Source organism: Coenobita brevimanus, chromosome 74 (genome assembly GCF_032717465.1).
Source record: "Coenobita brevimanus isolate Jiangsu-jjx chromosome 74, ASM3271746v2, whole genome shotgun sequence".
Lineage (NCBI taxonomy): Eukaryota > Metazoa > Arthropoda > Malacostraca > Decapoda > Coenobitidae > Coenobita > Coenobita brevimanus.
The window spans coordinates 15,325,971-15,351,424 of NC_137027.1; the positions used below are offsets into that span (position 1 = coordinate 15,325,971).

At 41.4% G+C, this 25,454-nt stretch overlaps 1 pseudogene; it reads right to left on the reverse strand.

Annotated features, from left to right (window-relative positions):
* Nucleotides 1-299: 299 nt before the first annotated feature.
* The window catches only part of LOC145407785 (uncharacterized), a 32,210-nt pseudogene continuing 7,055 nt past the window's right edge, over nt 300-25,454 (reverse strand).

Genomic DNA, 25,454 nt, shown 5'->3' on the forward strand with positions numbered 1-25,454 from the left:
GCCTCGGTGCTGTCCTGAGTTGGTTGGTTGGGTGTCTGGGCTGGGGGGTGTTGGGGGAGGGGGTCTTTGCACTGGTGGGAGCAAACTTCCGTATCATGGGGTGTCCTTTTTGGGACACCCTCAGGGGACGAGGTACCCCGCTCCCATCAGACTGCGCTCAGTCCCCTCACTCCCTGGTAGGCAGTTTCCCTTGGCTCCTGGTGCCAATTTCTATTCACCAATGTATATATGGATACACTGAACAATTCTTTAACCACTCGTGTAGTCAGTGACCAGCCGCACGAGTCGGCATCAACTGGTCACTCTCTGGCCGACGACCCTATACCCTCTGGGTCATCTGCCAAAACTGTGAATTCAGATGTTCCCTATATCGAGTTTTTACCTGGTGTCTTTGTGAAACACTCTTACACAAAATATATAGTTCTCAAAACGGATGATGGTAGTTCCTTCTGGAACCTGAACCGTTTTCAGATTCACAGTGGTCTAGTTGCAGCATGTGGATTTACCCCCAAGGTCTCTTTGCAGGGTGATGGTTCTCTATTGTTAGAAGCCAGGAATGAAGAGGAGAGTTCACGAATCCAGTCCCTAACTATGGTCGCTGGTTATCTTGTATCTGCCTCTCATCACTTGGTCCTAAATCAGTCCCGAGGGGTTGTATATTCTCGTGACTTGGTCTCATATTCTGATTCTTCCCTCTTAGAGGGGCTGGTTCCTCAGGGAGCAGTAGCAGTACAAAGAATAATGAAGAAAGTTGATGGGATTTTAACCCCCACGCCCACTCTTATCTTGACATTTGATCGTCTTACTTTGCCAGAGGTCATCACCACTGCATGGTGGAAGCTTAAGGTTAAACCTTGTGTTCCCCGACCTAGAATGTGCTATTATTGTCAAAGGTTTGGTCACGTTCGCCGTTCTTGCAGGCGGGAAGCGTCTGGCCTTCCTGAGGTTTGTGGAAATTGTGGTGGAATTTCTCATGTTATGGATGATTGTTCTCAACCCTCTAAATGTTTGAACTGTGGAGGAGCACATGCAGCCTCCTCAAGGGATTGCAAAATATACAAGTATGAATATGAGATTATTTCTGTCCGAATGAAGGAGAAAATTTCCTTTTCTGAGGCAAAGGCCAGGGTAAGGGAGCGGTTCATTCGCCCGGGGGTTACCTTTGCTGCTGTGTTGTCTCACCATAAAGCTACCCGGCAGGTGCCCCTGCCATCACACAATGCCCCATCAAATTCTCGGGGTTCTACTTCCCGGCCTTCTCGCCCGGGGGGTTCCATTGAGGGAGTGCAGCCTGGAAGCAGCTGTGCTTACTCCAGGGAGGTGCCTCCTGTCTCTGGGGATGTCCCCTCTGTGGTGGTTCTTCTAGCATCTGGGAGTGCCTCCCCATCCCAGTTCCTCCGGTTCCTCCTGTGACAAACACCCGTGTCAATGCTACACCTTGCTTTGACACATCCAAAACTCCCGATGCCCTTCCTGTGCATCCTTGTCCTGACATATCCAAAAAAAAACAGCGTCTCTCATACTCTTGTAACGGCTGCTACTCCTGTACCAACTGCTGCTCCTCTACCATCTGCCCACTCTGCTACTGTTGTTCACTCTTCTCTACAGTGTGGCACTACAGTTTCTAATGATTTAAGTTCTGGTGCAGAGATGGAGGTTGCATCTGCCAACCTCAACGAGTGAGGAGTGAGGAGTTTTTGGGTGACTCCCCTCCTTCTAAGGTTCAAACTTCTGTACCGCATGAGGATTCTGAGGGGGCTCTTCGCTCGACAACCAAGCCAATGGTGGCATCTAAGTCTGTGGGTGTTCATGATGGCCCTTCTAGGATTCCCGTCCCTGCCTCTTGCTCAGGTGTGATGGGGCCTGGGTCTTTAGATACTCAAAGAGCTCAGTCGCTTGCTTCCTCTGATCCATCACCCAGTGGCCAACCTTTGGTTGATTCGGTTGAGGGGGGTTCGGTTGGCCACAAGGTGCCAGCTGAACCCTCACATGGGTGTGTGGACGGGGCATGTGGGTCTTCCAAGAAGGTCTGGAAGGTCTCAGTGCTTCAGACTCATTCTGGCGATAGGCGGGACATGTCTCGGGATGAGGGTACTTCCAACCATGGAAACTCTAAATCTTCATTGTCTTCTCCGTTGGTGAGGCAGAGCTCCACGCCTAGGAAGAAGAGCTTTCAATCCCTTCCCAACGAGGTTGCTAAATAGCTTTGGTGTTTCTAAGCTCATAATATTTAATACTAATCACTATGGCTCAATTGGTGCCAATCTGTCTTCAGTGGAACTGTAGAGGTGCCATAGCAAATTGGGAGGAATTGCAGGTATTACTCTCTGCTCTGAACCCATTATGTGTCTGTCTTCAAGAGACAGTGTTGGGGGACAGACAGTTCCCTTCTATTTGGGGATATGAGGCCTTCCACGCATCTCCTCCTGGTGGCCACAGCTGGGGATGTGCAATTTTGTGCTGTTCTGATGTCCCCTTTATTTCCTTTGAGATTCAGTCCCACTTTCAAATTCTAGCAGTACAGATGCACGTTGGGAGGTGCTATACCATCTGTTGTCTGTACCTTCCACCTTCCGTAACTGTTATACGTGCTGATCTAGAAACCCTTATCAGCCAACTTTCACCCCCTTTCCTACTCCTTGGTGACCTTAATGGCCGCCATCCTTTGTGGGGTGACTCACTTCAAATTCCCAGGGTGATCTTCTTGCCTCTTTGGTTGGGGATTTAGATTTGGTTTCCTAAACGATGGGAGGCCGACCCATTTTCATGTTCAGACTGGCACGTATTCTGTCATTGACCTTACAATCTTCTCCTCTGACTATGCCCTTGATTTTTCTTGGGAGGTTTTGGATGATCTACATGGTAGTGACCATTATCCTATAGTGGTCCAGCCTACTCGCTCTGTTCCTGCAGCCCGTCTTCCACGCTGGTGTCTGGACAGGGCTGATTGGTCTCTCTTTGAGGAACTATATGTATTTACCAACAGGGTTAGTGATTTTTCAACTATCGATGATGCCGAATGTTATTTTACTAAGACCATTTTCTAAGCAGGGGCTCATGCCATCCCACGGACTTCTGGTGTTTTTCCCCGGAAACCTGTGCCATGGTGGAATGATGACTGCTCCATAGCAAAGGGAACTTACAAAGCAGCTGTGCGTCGGTATTTTGCCAATCGTAATGTTGTTTTTATAAAAATACAGTTTCGCAAAGCACGTGCTCACTATAGATGGGTCATGAAGAATGCTCGCCATAACTCGTGGAGATCGTACGTTTCTACAGTTACATCTTCAGCTTCAATGTCTATGGTGTGGAAAAAGGTGCGCAAGATTTCTGGTAGATTCTTGACCCCCTCCTCTCCGGTGTTGCGCCTTCACGGAGAACTTGTGTCTGCACCAGATGCAGTAGCCTCTGCTTTTGCAAATCAGTTTTACGCTGTCTCTACAAACGATCCTTCTCAGCCATTTGCTACCTTTCATAGGAATCAGGAGAGGCTGGGTCTTGACTTTCACTCTCGTGGCGGAGAGCCATGTAATTTAGATTTCAGTCTCTGTGAGCTGCGTGCTGCCCTTTCAGAGTGTGGTGACACTGCTTCTTGGCCTGACGATATTCCATACGCTATGCTGCGTCATCTACCGACTGATTCACTTCAATTGTTATTGGACATTTTAGGGTTTGGAGGGAGGGCTCTATTCCGAGGAGTTGGAAGTTGGGTATTGTCCTCCTCTTTCCCAAGCCTGGTAGAGACTATTCCCAAGTCTCCAACTATTGCCTTATCACTTTAACATCATGTGTTTGCAAGCTGTTCGAAAAGATGGTCAATGTCAGGCTTATGTGGTTTCTGGAGAAGTGTTGCTTTCTCTCTCCATTGCAGAGTGGTTTCCGTAAATTACAGTGCACTTCAGACAACCTTATCAGGCTCGAGGCATCAATCTGTGAAGATTTTGCCTCTAAGCAACAACTTGTGGCTGTGTTTTTTGACCTTGAGAAAGCTTATGACACTGCCTGGTACCATGGCATCCTCCAACAACTTCATGCCTTTGGTTTACGTGGTCGCTTGCCCTTGTTGCTTGGAGACTTCTTGACTGATCATGTATTTCAGGTCCGTGTGGGTTCTACCCTCTCTGCGCCACTGTGCCAGGAGGAAGGTGTCCCACAGGGGAGTGTCTTAAGTGTTTCCCTGTTTGCGGTGGCCATCAATGGTATCACTGACACTGTGCATGCTGGGGTATCCTCATCCCTTTATGCAGATGACTTAGCTATATGGTTTTCTGGCTCCCGCATGTCTGCTATTGAGTGGCGTATGCAACTTGCCTTGGACAAGATTTCTGCCTGGGCCACTTCCAAGGGTTTTCGGTTTTCCCTTTCAAAGACTATGGCTATGCACTTCTGTAGGATGAAAGCGGTACACCCGGACCCTGATCTCCAGCTTTGTGGCAGGAGACTCCGTTGTGTGCCAGAGACGAAATTCTTGGGCCTGACGATTGATTGTCATTTGACATGGGTCTCACACTTGGCAAATCTTAAAACATCATGTATGAAGGCTCTCAATCTATTGAGGGTTCTGTCCCATACCTCTTGGGGTGCTGATCGGAGGATGCTCTTGCATTTGTTTCAGATATTTGTAACCTCTAATCTGTCATATGGCTGTGAGGTATACTCTTCTGCCAAAGAATCAAGACTAAAAACTCTAGATGCTGTCTATCATGCTGGTTTTCGCCTTGCAACTGGGGCTTTTCGGTCCTCTCCAATTCCCAGCTTATTGGTGGAAGCTGGTGTGCCTCCCTTAGATCTACTGCGTCAGTCTGTTGCAGTAAGGTGCTAGCTCCGGATTCGTCGCCTTCCAGACTCACTTGTCTGTGAGTGTGTGACGAAACGGTCTTGTCTTTTGTGTTATAGTAGACACCCTCGCATGCCTCGTCCGTTTGGCTATAGGGTTCAGGATAATGGAGGGGTTTGGTTTGTTGGCAGTACTTGTCAGTCCTGTTCGGATCCCGAGGGTTGCGTCTTGGATATTACCCAGGGTAACTTTCTGCAGGCCTTTTGCTGGGTCAAAGTATTTTGTCACTCCTCAGTGTCTTTTAAGGTTATTTTTAGAACATGCTTCTAGTCATGGTGGTTCTGTGCCTGTGTATACTGATGGCTCTAAATCCGCATCAGTTGTTGGTTTTGGAGTGGTATTTCCCAATTTTAGCCATGGAGGTAGTCTTCCTTTGGTTGCCTCAGTTTTTACTGCAGAGTTGTCAGCCATCATTTTAGTCTTGAAGTTGGTGTTTGTTCATCCTGACAATTATTTTACTATTTTTAGGGACTCTCAAGGGACGCTTTTGGCCCTGGACTCTTTTAACTCTTCCCATCCCATAGTTTTAGCTATTTTGGAGTGGCTGTTCCTCATTCGTCGTCGGGGGAAGAGAGTGGATTTTTGCTGGGTTCCCGCACATATTGGTGTTGTGGGCAATGAGACGGCGGATGCATTGGCCAAGGCTGCGGCTACTCAACAGCCCCCAACAGAATATCTGCTTCCTGCATCTGATCTAACACCTTACTTGCGGGACAGAATTCACGTGTATTTGCAGAGACGCTGGAATGGTGTTGCTCATAATAAGCTGAAAGAGGTCTTCCAGAGAGTGGTTGTGCCAAGGGTTCTCCCTTCCATGACTTGGCGATTGGAGGTAGTTCTTGCTAGGCTTCGCATTGGGCGCTCTTGGCTTACACATGAGTTCCTAATGAGAGGTGAGACTCAAGAGTACTGTGATGATTGCTTTGTTCCCCTTACTGTCCGTCACTTGCTTGTCGAGTGTCCAAGTTTGGGGGATCTGCGTCAGAGATTCCTCCATAGGCATAGAGGGGTAGATGGTGCCTACTGTCTCTCCTCGATGCTTGGTGGAGACCATAGCGATTTTACTGATGTTTTTGGTTTTCTTCAGGAGGCGGGCCTCCTTCCACTTTTATAAGTACTTGTTTTTTCTTTTAACAATTCTTTTATTATTTTCAGTGTTTTATTTCTAGTAAAAGTTATTAGCTTTATTTCGATTATGCACTATTTATATGCCGCGTGTTTTAGCTTGTTGTCTGGCGGCATATGACCCTAGCAGTTGTGCCGCCAGTTTGTACTACAATCAATCAATCTCTCTCTCTCTCTCTCTCTCTCTCTCTCACACACACACACACACACACACACACACACACACACACACACACGTGCGCATGCACACACACACACACACGTGCGCATGCACACACACACACACACACACACACACACACACACACACACACACACACTGTGCTTTTAGCATTGCAAAATGGCCACATGCTTTAGTAAAGCAAATTTAGAAAAGAAAAGGGATAAAGGTAGAAAGCAAGATGATTTCTACCAAGAACTAGTTGAAATGGAGACTCACAATAAATTGGTAGAGCGTGTACATAGACTGGAGTTGGCTTTCCAGAATGAAATTGATGAAATAAAGAAGCAGATGCACTTGCAAAAGGAAGAAATAGAAAAACTAGGAAGGGAGGTCAACAAGAAGGACACAACCATATGTGAACTAACAGTGGAATTGAGTACACTTAGGAGGAAAATGAGTGAAATGGCAAGTACAGTAGTCAACCACGAGAGTATTATGGAAGAGTTCAAAAATGATACAGAGACAATTGGGCAAGTAAGCAATCTGATAGACCAGAGCAGTGATATTGAGGAGAAGATAACACAGGTGAATGAAGCTGTGCAAAGCTACAAAAATGATGTGGAAACCACGTATGCTGAAATGATGAAAGTAAAGAAAGACTTAGAAACAAGGGTGGAAGAAAAAAACATTAAAAAGGAAGTGAAAAGAATAATCCAAAACAATCCAAAGTTAGTCAGAGATTCAGTAGATATCAACAAATCTATAGTAATCACTGGTATAGAAGAGGAAGAAGTAAAAAACAAGATCTCAAGAGACAAATAGGAGATGGCAAATGTAATGAGCTTATTGAAAGAAGTATCAGAGGAAATCTGTAGTAAAGACATAGAGGAACACAAAAGGTTAGGGAAATGAGAAAAGCAAGTCAAGACCACTAAAGTTAACTTTCCAGAGTGTAAACACCGTGGAGGAGGTAGTAAAAAATGCAAAGAATCTTATGGAAAAAGAGGAGTTCAAAAATGTATGGATAAAAAGATGCCTAACACAAGAGGAACTGGAATTACTGAAAGGGAAGAGGGAGGAAGCAAAAACAAAAAATGAGGGAAGATCAGAGGAGGAGAAGAATACATTTTTTTTTTTTACAAAGTAATAGGATTGCAGGTATGAAAATGGTACATAAACAGGAGGGAATAAAATGGAGGAAGGTAGTAGAACCAAGTCATGACAAGTATATAAACAAGATGATAAATTTGATGTACTCAAATGTGGATGGAATGGTATCTAAATTATTAGAGATGAATGATTATGTCAGAGGAAATGAACCACATATAATATGCCTAACTGAAACAAAATTAACACCAAGGATATCCAATGACATACTAAACTTAGAGGAATAAAATATATGGAGAAGTGATAGAAACTTAAAAAAGGGAGGAGGAATTATAATATTAACTAAGGAAAATCTAAAAGTCAATGAAATAAAACTAGATATACCCTCACAAGTAGAACTGATTGCAGTAGAGATCAACACATCTGAAGGGAAAGTAATTGTAGCCAATTTGTACATGCCACCCAAATCAAACACATGGGAAAGAGACGAATATGAGGACCTGGCAGAGAGTACAATTCAGAGTTTAAGAGCATTACTACATAAAACAGAAGAGAAATCGGAAAGAATTATACTAACTGGAGATTTTAATACAAGTATAAATTGGAATACTCTAGATATAATAAGCCAAGAAAGCTGTTGGGACCAAAAGCTCCTGGATCTCGTGCAAGAGTTTTTCCTAATGCAACATGCGAAGGAAACCACCAGAAAAAGAGGACTCGATGTACCTTCAATGCTAGATCTCATATTTACTAGGCAAGAAATTGATATTGACAGTTTAATATATCATCCTCCACTCGGCAAGAGCGACCATGCAGTACTAAATTGCAACTTCAGGATAGCATATGACATAGTTAACAGCAATGAAAGTTACAAAAAGAGCCTAAACTATAAAAAGGGAAATTATCATGACCTAAAGAAGTACTTCTTAGAGGTTGATTGGGAAAATGAGCTTAGAGGACACGATTTAAATGCTGTATATAAAAAAATTCTGTGAATTTTATGAAATAGGAGTCCAGAAGTACATCCCACAGCACAAAGAAGCAGATAAGAAAATACAGAAATGGTTCAAAACAGAATGTAAAAAATCAAAAGAAAGAAGAGATTTCTTGTGGAATAGATACAGAAGACACAATAATGAAAGGGCGTATAATAATTACAAACAGGCAAGAAACGATTATACAAGAATAAGGAGGGAAGCCCAAAAACAGTTTGAGGAGGATATAATAAATAAAAGTAGTGATCAACCGAAGCTATTTTACAGCTACATCAGAAGCAAAACCAAAGTAAAAGATATAATACAATCCATTACGGACGAGGGAATCACCTATACTCAAGAGAAAGATATTTGTGAAGCACTAAATAAGAATTTCCAATCAGTTTTTACAGAAGAAAAAAATTTTGAGAGGGACTATGTGGAACATGCATGTCCACACATTCTACCAGATATACAAATATCAGAAAAAGTAATACAGGAGGAGTTAAGTAAATTAGACAGAGGAAAAGCAAATGGTCCTGATGAAATTTCATGTTGGGTGCTACGAGAATGTGCAAAAGACTTAAGTAAACCATTGTTTTTAATTTTCAAGAAACCTTTGAGTCATGGTAAACTACCTGATATTTGGAAGAAAGCAAATATTGTCCCCTTATTCAAGAAAGGGAATAGACAGAATCCACTCAACTACCGACCAGTATCACTGACCAGTGTTGTAAGCAAGGTATTAGAAAAGCTTAATAAAAAAGCTTGGATAAATCATCTAGAAGAACACAGTATGATAACAGAAAGACAGTTTGGTTTCAGAGAAGGAATATCATGTGTTACTAATCTGTTGAGCTACTATGACAGAGTAACAGACCCAATACAGGAAAGAGAAGAATGGGTGGACAGTATCTATTTAGATTTCAAGAAAGGATTTGACACAGTACCACACCAAAGACTTTTATGGAAACTGTACCATCAAGGAGGAATTCGAGGCAAACTGTTTTGTTGTATGCAAGATTTTCTCATAAAAAGAGAAATGAGAACAGTTAAGGGGAAACTATTCATCATGGAAAGAAGTGACTAGTGGAGTACCACAGGGCTCAGTGCTGGCACCAATCATGTTTTTAGTGTATATAAATGATATAGATAGTAACACTGGAAATGAAAGCTATCTAAATATGTTTGCAGATGATGCAAAAATACAAAGGAGAATTACTAACACAGACTCTTGTAAAGAGCTACAAGAAGAATTAAATAAACTTCATGAATGGAGTAATACATGGCAAATGGAATTCAATGTGGACAAGTGTCATGTAATCAAGATTGGTAAAAGTGGAAAAAGACCTGATTGGGATTATACGTTAGGAAATAAAACCCTACATACATCAGAAAGAGAAAAGGACCTAGGTGTGATTATCAATAACAGACTATCTCCGGCTGACCACATCAGTGAGAAGGTAAGGAACATGTATACACTGCTTGCAAATATGAGAATAGCATTCACATACATAAATGAAGACATGCTAAGAAAGATAATAACATCATTCACCAGACTAACCCTGGAGCATGCATCAGTAGTCTGGAGTCCTCATCTCAAAAAACACATAGACATGATTGAAAAAGTTCAAAGGGCCGCCACAAGATGGATACCAAGCTTAGGGGATCTAAGCTACGAAGAAAGACTAAATAAACTGAATCTACCAACACTACAGGAGAGAAGGAAAAGAGGTGACATGATAATGCTATATAAATGCATATCAGGGAAGGAGAAAATAGACATAAATGATTACTTAACATATGGAGAAGCATCAGCAAGAGGACACTGCAAAAAACTGCATAAGAAGAAGAGGTGATAAAGACGTGAGGAAATTCAGTTTCCCAAACAGAGCAATTGATCAGTGGAATGCACTACCGAATGAAATAGTGTGTGCCAAAACAATTCACAGATTTAAGGATATGTACGATCAATATGGTTTAAGACACGGGACAGAACGAGCTTGACTCATTCCTGTAAAGATACAATTAGGTAAGAACAATTAGGTAAGAACACACACACATACACACAGGGTGCACCATAAAATTGTGCCACACCTCAGAAGGATGTTATCCAGTAGTTTGGAGGAGATTTGCTTAATATAGGAGATATGCAACCCAAACAAATAATGACAGAGGTGATTATGATAAAGATGATGACGGTAATAATCATTATGACATCAGTGACAGAAATGTTGAAGATAAATGTAAGATTATCAGAGATGATAATGACAGGCAACTGTGACAGAAATGATGGACATAGATGGGAAAATGTCAGAGACAGTAATAATAAATGCAAAGATAACTGTGATCAATCTAACAGATACTGGGTCCACATCCACAGACCCTGTCACAGTTGTCCATAGCGCAGGCGTGGCGGTGGAGTGTGCCGGTGAGAAGAGGTGATGATGATGATGATGATGATGAGGAAAAATATCAAGGCAATGGTAATAAAATCGATAGTGAGACAGGTTGCAATGGCAACGGTGACAATGATTGATATTACAGTGACAAATCTCAGTGACAGAAAAGACCGTGATAAAGGTGATAATAGTAAAGATGATAATGAAATGACTGAAAACTCTGATATTTACTTTGTGCAGTGCCGCAAATACTGGTAGAGTTGTCCATGTCACAGGTGTGGAGAAGGAGAGAAGTGGTCACGTTGTACACCAGCCCACACGACGGCTGCTGCGTGTGGAGTAACGTGCAACTGTTGTACTCAGTGCCGTTGTACAAGAATGGAAACCTACACACAGACCCTCCCACTGTCTTGCACACTGCAGGAAAAAAGGTCGGGTGAGACATAAGGGAGAGATCTCTTTTTGTTGGGATCGATGAAGGATGAGGCATATGAGGAAGGAAGAAAAAAAAATATCACTTCTTAAAAGCTCAGAAGCAAAACGAGCTACAATGAGAGAGAGAGAGAGAGAGAGAGAGAGAGAGAGAGAGAGAGAGAGAGAGAGAGAGAGGTTTGCATGGAGAAAAGGTGTGAGGAGAGGCGAGGGAGGGAGAGATTATTTCTTGCAAGATGAGGAGGATGACAGTATGAAGCTAAGAAACAAGAGATGCACGTATTACAAGGGTAGGAACGAGAGGTCACTTCGTGCTGGTCCAAAAGAAGAGAAAGGTATTAAGGGAACGGAAGGAGGAGCAAATGTGTTTTTGCTGCAAGAGAAGCGACAGAAGGTATGAGAAGGAAGAGGAGAGGCCACTTCTTGTAAGCTTGGAACAGAGAGAAGATGAGGAAGATATGTGCAAAAGGAGGAAAGGAAAGATATCCATACGTTTGGATAAATGAAGAGGAACCTATGAGAACAGAGAGAGAGAGAGAGAGAGAGAGAGAGAGAGAGAGAGAGAGAGCTCTTTGTGCTCCAGAGAAATAAGAAAAGCTTAAGGTAGCAGAAGCAGTGATGAGGAAAGACATCACATCTAACACGCCGATGAACAAGAAGATGAAGAGTAGGTCAGAAGGATATCAGATTTATTACGTTTGGTATAAGGAGAATGTTCACTCGAGATTTTGTCCACTGTTCACATAAACATGCTGCGATGACTATACCAATAAAGAGGGAGGGATAAGAACATGCCACACATTGAAGTTACCAACGATTCCTGAACAAGGCATGAGGATAGATTTTGCCTTATAACACCGGAGGAGGCAACTGCTCCTGTCCCTACCATGTTGCCTAAATTCTACTTATTTAAGTATAGCCAGATACCTTAATTCTAGATGGTGTGACCACAAACCAATCGTCTTCACGTCGCACTGTCTTCCGCCATTGGGCATCCCTCCTCTCTTTTTGCACCACTCTCCTATATATTCTTTTCGAATCCCTCGAAATGATCTCGGCCTTCCTCTCCCCATTTCTCTCTCTTCACCTCACTCACATACGCTCTTCACGTCACTCGTTCAATTCTCACAATAACTTTGTAGGTTCTTGTAGTGAAGTTTTGTAGATCAGTTATAGTTATATTAGACTCGTGAACAAGCAGTTGTTATACGTGAGTAGTTTTGTAAGTAGATAATCTTCGTTCCCATTTGTCATGCAATGACAGGAGAGGTAAAGAATAGTGTGGGACTATTTTTACTTGTCTTGGAAATATTAACAATGTCTCTCACACACGAGTGAAGTATAGAGTCCCGCGAGCTAACCTCCCTGTCTCTCTCTCTCTCTCTCTCTCTCTCTCTCTCTCTCTCTTCCACCCTCTCGCCCACGTTGCTAGGCTCCTTCTCCCTACTACCTGTCAGTTCTATGGCTGACCTCCTTCTGAGCTCTGCTTCCTAAATTCTGGTGTAGCAGGGGTCGTGTCACGTGTGTTACACTGTTGTTGGAATGTTCTAGAAACCTGTATGTGAGTATGTGTGTATGTGTGCGTATGGTCACTAGGTGCTGTCGTGTGCCTATAAAGCATTCCTTGAGTTAGAGTGTGTAAGCATGTTTACCATTGCTCGATTCTTGCAAACACAATACCTCTGATTGCTGCTTCTATCTGTCTGTCTACCTATCTATCTATCTATCTATCATGTTTTCTATAATTAATTGTATTTATAATATGGAGTCTTAACATTGCTCGGTCACGCTGCTGGAGGTCCTCCGACAGTACTTATCATTGACATATGCTAATCTATTAGTACATAATATTGATTATAATATTGTATACATATAATATTCATGGTAAATTGCAATGATCTAGTAATATTACATTTTAAACAAGTTGTATACATATTTGAATAAATGCAATGGTTGTTGTATGACATTTTGTAAGATGTGTATGTATAACAGACATACGCATATAACTGTGCAATGGTAATACTGCTAGGTTATTACATTACATATTGAGTTATCCCTTTAATAATGTCTAATATTTCACCTAACTTGTGTGATGATTCTGGTAATACAGAATTGTGGTAACGTTGTATGAATTTATACATAATATTGTGGTAATGCGTAATTGTGTTGGCCTTATAATTGTAGTTACATTTTGTTAATGCAACTGTTACATAATTGTGTTGGCCTTATAATTGTAGTTACATTTTGTTAATGCAACTGTTACATGTTTGTGTTGGCCTTATAATTGTAGTTAAAGTTACATAAAAGTTACATCTTGTTAATGCAACTTACATAATTGTTACATATTGTTTGTAGTTACATATCGTTTGTAGTAACATAATTGTAATAATTGCAGTCCTGACACTGAATCCGGTCATGCTGCGGTCGATGATGTGCCATGCCACTAGCTTGTGGAGACAACAATTTGCTTTTTGTTTCACTTATAGAAGGAGTTTATGTGATGATGTGCCATGCCACTTGCTTGTGGAGAACACTAATTATCTTTTTGTTTCACGTATAGGAGTTTATGTGATGATGTGCCATGTCACTTGCTTGTGGAGAACACTAATTTGCTTTTTGTTTCTCTTATAGAAGGAGTTTATGTGGTATTTTGGCATTTGTAGTAACACTTACGCTTATTTTCATTTGTTTGTTATGAGATCGTACTGTATTTCTTTTTTCTTTTCTTTTTTGTATGTATTGATTTTCTATAGTTTGTTTTTCTTCGTTTGTCTACGCTTTTTCGGTGTTGTTCGAGGTTGCATAATTGCTGGCTAATTTCCTTGGGACCCTTTTTTAAGGTTTAGTTTATATTGCACAGATATTACTGAAAATGATATTATAAAGTCCCATATTTTGTTATTTTATAAAAAGAAATATATATTCACTATATACAGTATTAACTATATACACTGACTTGGTTTCACTTGTACCTATCGTGGGCAATATACTGTGTGTCAGCACTGTGTGGAAATCTTTGTCTTCACGATTGTGTGGAAGATGTTCATTCCTGCTAACGTCATTTGTTTTGGCCATTTTTTTTTTTTTTGTAACTTAATTTGTCTGTTTCCACCAGGTATCTTTAATTAATAAATGTTTAATATAGTTCTTTTAATCGTTCACTGAGTAATTGTGATAGTATATTTTCTGTATTACTTTGTGGATGTAATAGTTTATAGCTGTATGTATGAAACACGTATTTAATGTAGGTATGAATGGTAATACTCGTTGGTAGTAAATAAATGCTATAATACATGAATGAATATATACAGTGTAGAATATTTATTGTTGGTGCAAGTATTCAATGATTGAATTATGAAGATAATTGAAGTAGGTATATGTATTTAAGTTGTAATTATACAGCACGTTTTATATGTTTGTGCAAAATGTGTTGTCTATCACTGTGTATTGTATAAATGAAGTAACTATGTAACTCACTAATTTTTACCGTGGTGGGAATTGTGTGAGTGGTGTTGCACGTGGTGATAGCGTTGTCCTTCAGTGGTTGATTGACGTGTTGTCGTCTTAGCAAAAATGTATGGTGACGTCGACTTCCCACATTGGTAGCTGTGGTGAGTAACTGAGTAGCGATGAGTAACTTGAGTGAAGATGAGTGAGTAAGATGAGTTGTGAATATGGGCTTGGTATTTGCCGCGTCGTCATGATCTCTTCACTCCTGCGTCAGCGGTGGAGGTTGGGGGACGGTAGGAGAGAAAGGAGGGTGAGGTCAGATGGTTGTGAGTTGTGAGTCGTGTCTCTCTTCGTTTGTTTGTTTTGTTTTTCTTTCTCGATGTATTCTCGGTCCTTTTCTCTTGTGATTTACTTGTTGTGGGATGAAGACTGCCGCTACTTGTACTGTAGGTGTGTGTAGAAGATTATACAGACGACTCGTAGAGTTGTTACTTGTAGTTGATTGTAGATGATTGTAGTTCGTTGGTTCGTCGTAGAAATTGCAAGACTGTTTGTATCAATATTTTGTTAAACTACATCAACGTGATGATCGGGCAGACGAAGGGTTGGAGAGAATATTGTCAGGAGCTGGTTGTGAGTTGTTGGTTGTAAGAGGTATTTTTTGTTTTCAATCTTGATAATGCAGAATCAACTGTACACTCATAGACTCGTAGGCTTGTAGACTAATAGGCTTGTAGGCTTGTAGCTTGTATTTTGTAGGAATTCACTGTAGATTCGTAGACGAGGTTCGTATCCCACCGCTGCCATCATATCTCACAATAACTTTGTAGGTTCTTGTAGTGAAGTTTTGTAGATCAGTTATACACATATTAGACTCGTGGACGAGCGGTTGTTATACGTGAGTAGTTTTGTACGTAGATAATCTTCGTTCCCATTTGTCATGCAATGACAGGAGAGGTAAAGATGAGTATGGGACTATTTTTACTTGTCTTGGAAATATTAACAAAGTCTCTCACACATGAGTGAAGTATAGAGTCCCACAAGCTAACCTCCCTGTCTCACTCTCTCTCTCTCTCTCTCTCTCTCTCTCTCTCTTCCACCCTCTCGCCCATGTTGCTAGGCTCCTTCTCCCTACTACCTGTCAGTTCTATGGCTAACCTCCTTCTGAGCTCTGCTTCCTAAATTCTGGTGTAGCAGGGGTCGTGTCACGTGTGTTATACTGTTGTTGGAATGTTCTAGAAACCTGTGTGTGAGTATGTGTTTGTATGGTCACTAGGCGCTGTCTATCTATCTATCTATCTATTGCCAGACACCTCAATCCCGTTTGGGGTGGCCACAAACAAATCGCCTCCAAGTCGCCCTGTCCCCCGCCATTTCACTGCCCTGCTCCCAACTCACCCCCCCCCTCTCATATACCTCTCCACCCCATCCTTCCATCTCATCCTCGGTCTCCCCCGCCCTCTTCCCCCCTCCACCTCACTCACATACACTCTCTTCGTCAGTATTTCACCCTCCATCCTCTCCACATGGCCAAACCACCTCAGTGTGTTCCTCATAACGCTTCCTATCACATCCACATCCACACCACAACGCTCCTTTATATCCTTATCCGTCAGCCTGTCCCTCCATGTGACTCCACAGGCTCCTCTTAAATAACTCATTTCCACTGCTCTTACTCTTGACTTGTGTCCTTCCAACAACGTCCAAGCTTCACTTCCGTACGTTAGAGTTGGTATCACAATACTGTCATGTAGTAACTTTTTCACTTCCATGCTCACTTCCCTGTTTCTTATCACTGCTTTCAAAGAACCAGCAACCTTTCTTCCCTGCTGTACCCTTTCACGCACTTCACCCTCCAAACCTCCATCCTTACTCATCACACTACCCAAGTACTTAAACATATTCACATTTTCCAATTCCTCACCATCCAACCTCGCTGTACATTCACTGACTTCACCTCTCTCAAAGACATGCTTACACGCTGTCGTGTGCCTATAAAGCATTCCTTGAGTTAGAGCGTGTAAGCATGTTTAGCATTGCTCGATTCTCGCAGACACAATACCTCTGACTTGCTGCTTCTATCTGTCTGTCTATCTATCTGTCTGTCATGTTTTCTATAATTAACTGTATTTATAATATGGAGTCCTAACACAATCTCCTATCGGTTCATGTGGCGACAAAACTTATTAGCGCTGTCCAGTACGTTTACATCAACACCATAACGATTCCGAACTTCCTCGCTTATAGGTTTGCTTCTACACAACTTAACATGCTCCTCTCATAGAACTCAATTCCACTCGTAATTTTGCCCTGTACCCTCCTAACAAAGTCCAGCCTTTATTTCAGTAGCTTAGGCTGGGGACCACATTATTACTATGAGGCGACTTCTGTACATTGACTGCCATCTCTCTACCTCTTGTTGAAATGCTGATGTACGACAAAGCAGCCACGGTCACAGCGATTAGCAGTTTTAGGTGAGAAGCAGAGTGTCACTGGAACTTCTGGCCTCTCACAAGAATTAGATTCAATCCCTTGCGAAAGTAAACTCGGTGAGTATAAAAGCTCCCCAGAAAAAACAACTTTCCTCTTTTTCCCCTTCGTCAAGGTCCCGTGGGAATGTCCAGCAACAGTGAAATAAACATCACTTGCAGGAATAACCATCATATCTTCCAGTCACGATAATACAAACTGCACGAACCGTACCATTGTTCTCTTACGATGAAAAAAATGTGCTAAATCGCTTGTGGTAGTCGTGGTTGTGTGGTGTTTTAAGGGTCATCAGTATATCAGTGCTTATCTGGCTATACTATTTGTCTGTTTTCGAGAAATATTTTACTGTTTTGGTAAATCTATTACATTCGAGCATTAGCTAGTAGAAGCTCCTTGTATGTTTCTATGTATGCATGTACTGTAGGTAGGTAGGTAGGTCGTATTTATGTATGTATGTATGTATGTAAGTAGGTAGGTAGGTAGGTAGTTAGGTAGGTAGGGTAGGTAGCATTCCTGTAACTAGGGCCGACGTTGGGGCCTCAACCTAGCCAAGCTCAATGTATATAACTTGCTGCCTGTTTACCTACACAAATAACTGTCCATCTGTTCGCCTACCCACCTACCTTCCAATTCACCGATATATCCTTTACAAACAAATCCTTACCCGAGACGCAGCGTGAGGCGTCGTGGACCCAGTAGCCGTAAGAGCTGCAGGTGTAGGTCTGGTAAAGTGTGGGGCCACTACCCAGCCATAAGAAACTTCGGGGATCTGCGCATTTGAGCACTACACTTTGCCACCTTCTGCCCTATAGGGTTGGATACATATAATGAGTTGAAAATACATGCATATATATCGGTATGTGTGTGTTCATTTATCAGCATCTTAACTATCTATTTGTCCCCTACTCTCTCATCTAGCTATCAATCCGTGCATTTTTTAACAAAGCTTTACCAGTCCCTTAACCTTAGTTTCCTTGCTTTTGCATTAAACACACACACACAAACACACTCAAGCTGGATTTTGGACATAAATAAGGTTAGATGCACGGATTTGGCGTTGGATACACACAAGTGGAATTTCATACATAATTATATTGGAGGTTGGATTCACACATGTCGGGTTGATACATGTGAGATATGGGGAACACATGCGAGGATGGACAAATATGGGGAGTTCGACATTTTTTAACTAAAGAAAAAACTCAAACGCTAAAACCCACAAAGTTGTTATTTCCAAGAAAAGCAGGACAAAAGAAAGCCAAAATCTATATCCATTCATTTCGAGACGTTTGGGCATTAAAAAAAAAGTGTTAAGAAGCGGGATTTGCCAGTTAGGTGCTCGAGAAGCTTCTCGGCGTTTCGCGTACGGAAGTTCCGGCACTGGTGCGAGTCAGAGTCGCCAGTTTGCCTGCTGTTAGTAAACGTAATTTCGTAAATTGTACATTTATTTTTGTGCTCTTTTTCTTTAAGATGTTTTATTTATCTATTTTTATTTTTTAATGAGAGGAAGAAGGAACCAAAGGCCGCGAGCCTGAAATTATTGTTCCTTCCAAGAGAAAAACAAAATACAAGAGAGAGCCAAATTCAAGATCCGATCATTTCGAGATGCCTGGACACACTGCGTTTGAAAGACTGGAGATCATAGGAAGCGGGAAATTAAAATTAAATTATGTAATGGAAATTAAGTTTGTATGGTAAATAACTTACAGTGTTACGTAATGTAAGAAAACTGGCATGTTTTGGTTGTCTCCGAGTTGGTAACTGTGCTCTCTTTCCAGAATACGCCAGAAATGTGGAAAAATGTAGATGTTTCTAGTACAATGCAAGCTTATATAAAGATGGGGAAGAGACTTTTTCAAGTTCAGTCGGTTTTCAGTTCGGTTTGAGTGTCAGTGCAGTTAGTGAGGTTTGTGAAGAGTTGCTGGGAAGCATTAAGTGTAATATTATTGCAATTAGTGATGATTGTCTTCGTTACTTGTGAAAATAGTGAAGTGCTGTCAAGCATTACATGTAAATGCAGTTAGTAAAGTTTGAATGGCTACAGTGCTTGTGAAAACAGTGAAGTGAAGTTGGAAAGCATAAGTGTAATTATTTGGAAAATAAAGTCAGTGAAGTTAAGACGTCAGTGTTTATTACGACGCCTGAGCTGATCTTGTGCACTGTACACCTAAAGGCTGACCATAGGAAGAACAACTCACTTGGCAACGTCCTTCCTATTCTGAACTACTGCTGTTGGAGCCTGTGGCAGTGTGGGGTGGGGATGTAACATGAGGTTCATAGGCAGAGAGAAATAGTTTGATGAAGACAGTTCCAGAACAGACCTGTTGCATACTTAAGCGAACAAGAAAATCGGAGAGGGAGTTGGGAAGAAAAGGGGTTAGAGCAAGCGCTGCTCACCAGTGAGCGAGATATTATGTCCCATTGAAAATCATGTCCCCTGTGCTTTGCGTTTGCACCATCGGCTGCCTGACATACGAATCATTTACTCACTAACTGTGGGAGAGAAGAACTCGTGACTGGTTATTTCCTCTCTCGGTGAGGTAAACTTAGAATTAGAGTGTGAATGATTCGTACGTCTGGCAAGTATCTGGCAGCTGACGACACATGTGCAAAGCATAGGGGACAAGCTTTTTTCAAAAGGACAAGGTATCTCTCTACGCCGGAAGTAATGGAAGGGGTACGCATGTGGACAGTTCGGAAGGGCAGATGCTTTTGAAGTAACAATAGTAAATGGAAAAATGTGCAGCAAAGAGAGAGAGATTTAAGGAAGTCAGTAAGAGGAGACGAATTAGAGATGGAAATTCTTTTACTCTTTCACTCTTCACTATGTAGATGAGATGTGTGTGGAGTCCCCTCCCCCCCCAACACACACACATGCAAGTTGTACCCCCCCCCCAACACACACACATGCAAGTTGTACTCCACGCAGGGGTAAACACTGTGGATCCCTGCGTAAAGTAAGCAGCTGTGCAGGGGTAAAGAAAGCATGGAGTCGACTTAGCACCCCCAGTCTCTTGGTAACAAATTTGTAAGGGTGGTAACATGAACTTTCCCAAATAAGTCCAATAAAAAAAAAGAAAAGAAGATATTAACAGATCATCATCTCTATGTTGTTAAATATCCAGGGATGTTCGTGTGAAAGATTTTAACCGCTTGAAGGTGTAGGAACTGACAGTTTTGTAAAACCACCCAGAAACGGCAGTCAAGTCAGAAATTAGATGTAGCTTCTTTCCGTGATCCTGAAGTAACTGCTGTGATGGGATCTGGAATACGCGGGTGGAAATATGACGATGGAGTCATCACCATATGAGCAGACAAGGCCTGATGTGCAGTTCAGATCGCTGATTATTAAGAGAATGAGAATTGATGACAAGGCAGAGCCCTCAAGAACATTATTATAAATAGCTTTAGAAGAGGAACAGTGGTCGACTACAGCAGCAGCTAAAGAATATCCTGAAAAAAGCCTGGGATGAAGCCACAGACAGAAGGATAGAAGCCGCAAGAGGGCAGTTTGGAAGTTAAAGATTCATGCCAGACTCAGTCGAATGTCTTTGAGATGTCAAGTGCGATGGCAAAGGTTTCGGCACAGTCCCGAAGGGAGGATGATCAAGATTCAGAGATGAAGGTGATCAGGAGTGGAGTGTCCTTGGCGAAACCAATCCTGCCAGTCAGAGGATGACCAAGATTCAGAGAAGGTGATCAGTAGTGGAGTATCCTTGGCGGAACCCATCCTAGCAATCAAAGAGAAGGATCTGACAAAAAAGATACTTCCAAATCTTTCTGATAAAGGTAGATATAAAGACTTTAGAAGTAGTTTTACTAAATCAAGTAAATCATAGTTAGACGGCTGGGAATGATCACCCTTCTGGACAGGCTGAATGAGAGCAAACTTCCACTAAGAAGTAGAGGTGCAATTTGAAAGGAAATTAAGCACACACACACACACACACACACACACACACACACACACACACACACACACACACACTAAGGCTGGATGTCAGCACAGAATAGTCTCAGAGAACAACAGGAGGCATCCTATTAGGTCTGTATGCCTTTTGGGTACTGAGGCCAGAGAAGGCAGAAAATACATCAATTGAAGAAATTTAAATGACAACCATAAGTAGGGGAAGGAGATTAGCACTGGAACTGTCCGAAGTGGAAATGGAGGAGAAAGTTTGGGCATAGACTTCTGCCTTATCAGTAGAAGAAAGAACTACAGAACTATCAGACTGGAAAAGAAAAGGAAAGGAAGATGAAGTACAGTTAATAGAAAGATTTTTGTAATGATGTGAAAAAGAAGCGAGATCTTGAGTTGAAGTGTCCAGAGCATTTTAGAGCCAATGAAATTATTTTTAGCAATACGAACAGGCTTGCCAGATTCCAGGCAGAAACTTTTAAAGATCGAGTTTCATGATAAGTTGGGCTACTACATTTTGTACGCTACCTCCTTGTTGACAACAGGCATAATTAAACAAAGGTGTTTTAGCAATAGTCAGCGGGTAGGAGAAAGGGATGGATGTCTGAAGCCCGAGAGAATATACTTCCGTAATGAGTGAAGCACATTAAGATGGTTCTTAGACACGAAAGCAATAATTATTTATAGGAATATCTAAGAAATACTGCCTAGGGGGCTCCCAATCTGCAGCAATAAAATGCAACAGATGCCACTTCTTGGAAAGATTCACAGGCTTTACCGGAGTGATAGGACAGGTTACTGAGGTATGACTATGATCAGAAGTATCCAATGAAAAGAATAAATTGGCAGAGTACGAGTAAGTGGAAGACTTTGTTCTAAGAAAATGCTCAGGTATCTCGTACATCTAGACAGTTGGAGGGAAATGCTTAGGAGTGTATGCTGGCCTATTTCTCATGTTACTAAAACACTTAAAAAGATCAGCAAAGGGGGATAGTCAGGCCTGAGATAGTATCTCTAGTTCTCTCTCACCAGATTTCCAACCATTTCGGGAATATTACTTCCTCCTGGTGGTGATACAGTCCTTTATGAGGGACAAGGCAAAAATGAAGATGGACACATAATTATGTAGTGTTGTGGTCACATGTGGAGTTCGGTCACGTGGAGCCAAACATACGTGGAGTTGGAGACACCTACAAAATGGCCAAAAGGAATGTCGTAGGATGTATACTGAGAAAAGTCTAGGGGTGAAGTTTTCCTCATTATCTTGCATTTTTGCTGATGTCTGTTATGATCTCCAAGCCCATCTTTCACACCGGTAGGCAAGCAGCTGCGTTATAACACTAATCTTGCAATCCATAATGATAGGCAGCAGGAGGTAGCAAAACTTTCATCTCATAAATGTTTAATCCATAGTGGTTTTCTGTTTCAAGAACCTCTGCGTAGTCAATAAGCATATACTCCCCTTGATTAACTAAAATTTTCTAATATTAATTTTGCATCTGCATTCCTGTGGAAAGAATGGAAAATGAAAGACTGGCTACGACAGCATACGCAAGTAAGCTGACACGGAGGAGAGAAGGAGGAGACCATGTGAAATGGAGAGATTGGTTAATGAGGTACTAGTACATAGCGAGTACCTGTTACAGTCAGTGTTGTCACTCCATTCTCTCCTTGGCTGAGAACCCAGCATTGGTCGAGTCATGTTTCGAGCCACTAGTGGTTGGTGGAGGAGACGGTAGTAGGGGGATGTATAGGCCAGACAAGGATGAGGGTGAATGAAAAGGGGATGACGTTTATACAGTATGCGACATTACTAGCTTTAATGCTATGGAGAGAGAGAGAGAGAGAGAGAGAGAGAGAGAGAGAGAGAGAGAGAGAGAGTATGTGTGTGTGTTCTTATCTAATTGTTCTTTACCTAATTGTATCTTTACAGGAATGAGTCAAGCTCTTACTGTCCTGTCTTAAACCATTTTTATCATACATCTCCTTAAATTTATGAATTGTTTCGGCTCACATTATTTCATTCGGTAATGCATTCCACCGATCAATTACCCTATTTGGGAAACTGAATCTCCATACGTCTTTATCGCTTCTCTTTTTGTTTTGCAGTGACCTCTTGCTGATGCATCCCCACAGGTGATTATCTAATATACTATAGCACTAGCCGTGTGTGTGTGTATGTGTGTTTTGGGCAGCCGAAACTACAGTCAAATCGCACCAAAATTGGCACAAAAATCGCAAAAAAAAATCGCTGGTGAAAAAACCTGGTCTCATCACGATTTAAAAACTTTTACTATATTTAATGAGTGATCACATTTTCACCAAAAAACGTCGCTCCCGGAGCCCGGCATAGGATCTCCGTAAAAATTTTTGCCCAGAGGTACAACTAAAATAAACTGTAGGAGTAGCCGAGTGTCAGTGTGTTTATTTCGGACTTGCGTTCGGGCAACTTGGGTACCATTCCCGAAGCCGCAAATAACACGATCAATTGGTTAGCTGCAAAAAATCCAAGTGACAACGTTACACTAGAACAGCACATAAATGAACCATCATGGGCCTTCGATGTCGCCTTGACGGCCGATAGTGACAACGTTACACTAGAACAGCACAGAAACATGAGAGCCCGTGAGAGGGGCCCGAAGGGCCCACGACCACTTGTATTCATTTATGTCTATTTTCTCCTTCCCTGATAAGCATTTATATAACATAATCGTGTCTCCTCTTTTCCTTCTCTCCTGTAGTGTTGGCAGATTCAGTTTTTCTAGTCTTTCTTCATAGCTTAGATCCTTTAAGCTTGGTACCCACCTTGTAGAGGCCCTTTGAACTTTTTTCGATCTTATCCATGTGTTTCTTGAGAAGCGGATTCCAGACTACTGATGCATAGTCCAGGGTTGGTCTGATGAAAGATGGTATTATCTTCATCAGCATATCTTCATTTATGTATGTGAATGCTATTCTCATGTTTGCAAGCAGTGTATACATGTTCCATACCTTCTCACCTATGTGATCAGCCGGAGATAGTCTGTTATTGATAATCACACCTAAGTCCTTCTCTCTTTCTGATATGTGAAAGGTCTTATTTCCTAACTTATAATCCCAATCTGGTCTTTTTCCACTTTTACCAAACTTGATTACATGAAATTTGTCCACATTGAAATCCATTTGCCATGTATTGCTCCATTCATGAAGTTTATTTAATTCTTCATGTAGCTCTTTACAAGAATCTGTGTCAGTAATTCTCCTTTGTGTTTTTGCATCATCAGCAAACATATTTAAATAGCTTTCATTTCCAATGTTGCTGTCTATATCATTTATATACACTAAACACATAATTGGTGCCAGCACTGAGCCCTATGGAACTCCGCTAGTCACTTCCCTCCATGATGAGTAATTTCCTCTTAGTACTGTTCTCATTTCCCTTTTTCTGAGAAAATCTTGCATCCAACAGTACAGTTTGCCTCTGATTCCTCCTCGATGGTACAGTTTCCATAAAAGTCTTTGGTGCGGCATTCCGTCAAATGCTTTCTTGAAATCTAGATAGATACTGTCCACCCATCCTTCTGTTTTCTGTAATGTTTCTGCAACTCTGTCATAGTAGCTCAATTGATTAGTAACACATGATTTTCCCTTTCTGAAACCAAATTGCCTTTCTGTTATCATAATGTGTTCTTCTAGATGGTTTACCCAAACTTTTCTTATCAGCTTTTCCAGTATCCTACAACACTGGTTAGTGATACTGGTCGGTAGTTGAGTGGATTTTGTCTATTCCCTTTCTTGAATGTGGGAAAAATGTGTGCTTTCTTCCAAATATCAGGTAGTTTACCTTGACCCAAGGTTTCCTTGAATATTAAGGATAATGGTCTACTTAACTCCTTTGCACATTCATGTAGCACCCAACATGAAATTTCGTTTGGACCATTTGCTTTTCTTTTGTCTAATTTACTTAACTCCTCTTGTATTTCTTTTTCTGATATTTGTATATCTGGTAATATATTTGGGCATGCATGTTCCATATCATTCCACTCAAAATTATTTTCTGTATAAAATGATTGGAAGTTCTTATTTATTGCTTCACAAATATCCCTCTCTTGTATATAGAGGATCCCTTCATCCATAATGGATTGTATTTTATGTTTTACTTTGGTTTTGCTTCGGATGTAGCTGTAAAACAGCTTTGGTTGATCCTACTTTTGTTTATGATGTCCTCCTCAAACTGTTTTTGAGCTTCTCTCCTTATTCTTGTGTATTCGTGTCTTGCCTGTTTATAGTTGTTATATACTCTCTCACTATTGTGTCTTCTGTATCTATCCCTTAACAAGTCTCTTTTTTCTTTTGATCCTTTACATTCTTTATTAAACCATTTCTTTATTTTCATTTCTGCTTCTTTGTGCCGAGGGATGTAAAGTTCACAGAATTTTCTATATACAACATTTAAATCTTGTTCTCTAAACTCTTTTTCCCAATCTATTTCTAAGAAGTATTTCTTTAGGTCATGATAGTTGCCCTTTTTGTAGTTAAGGCTCTTTTTGTAACTTTCATTACTATTAACTGTGTC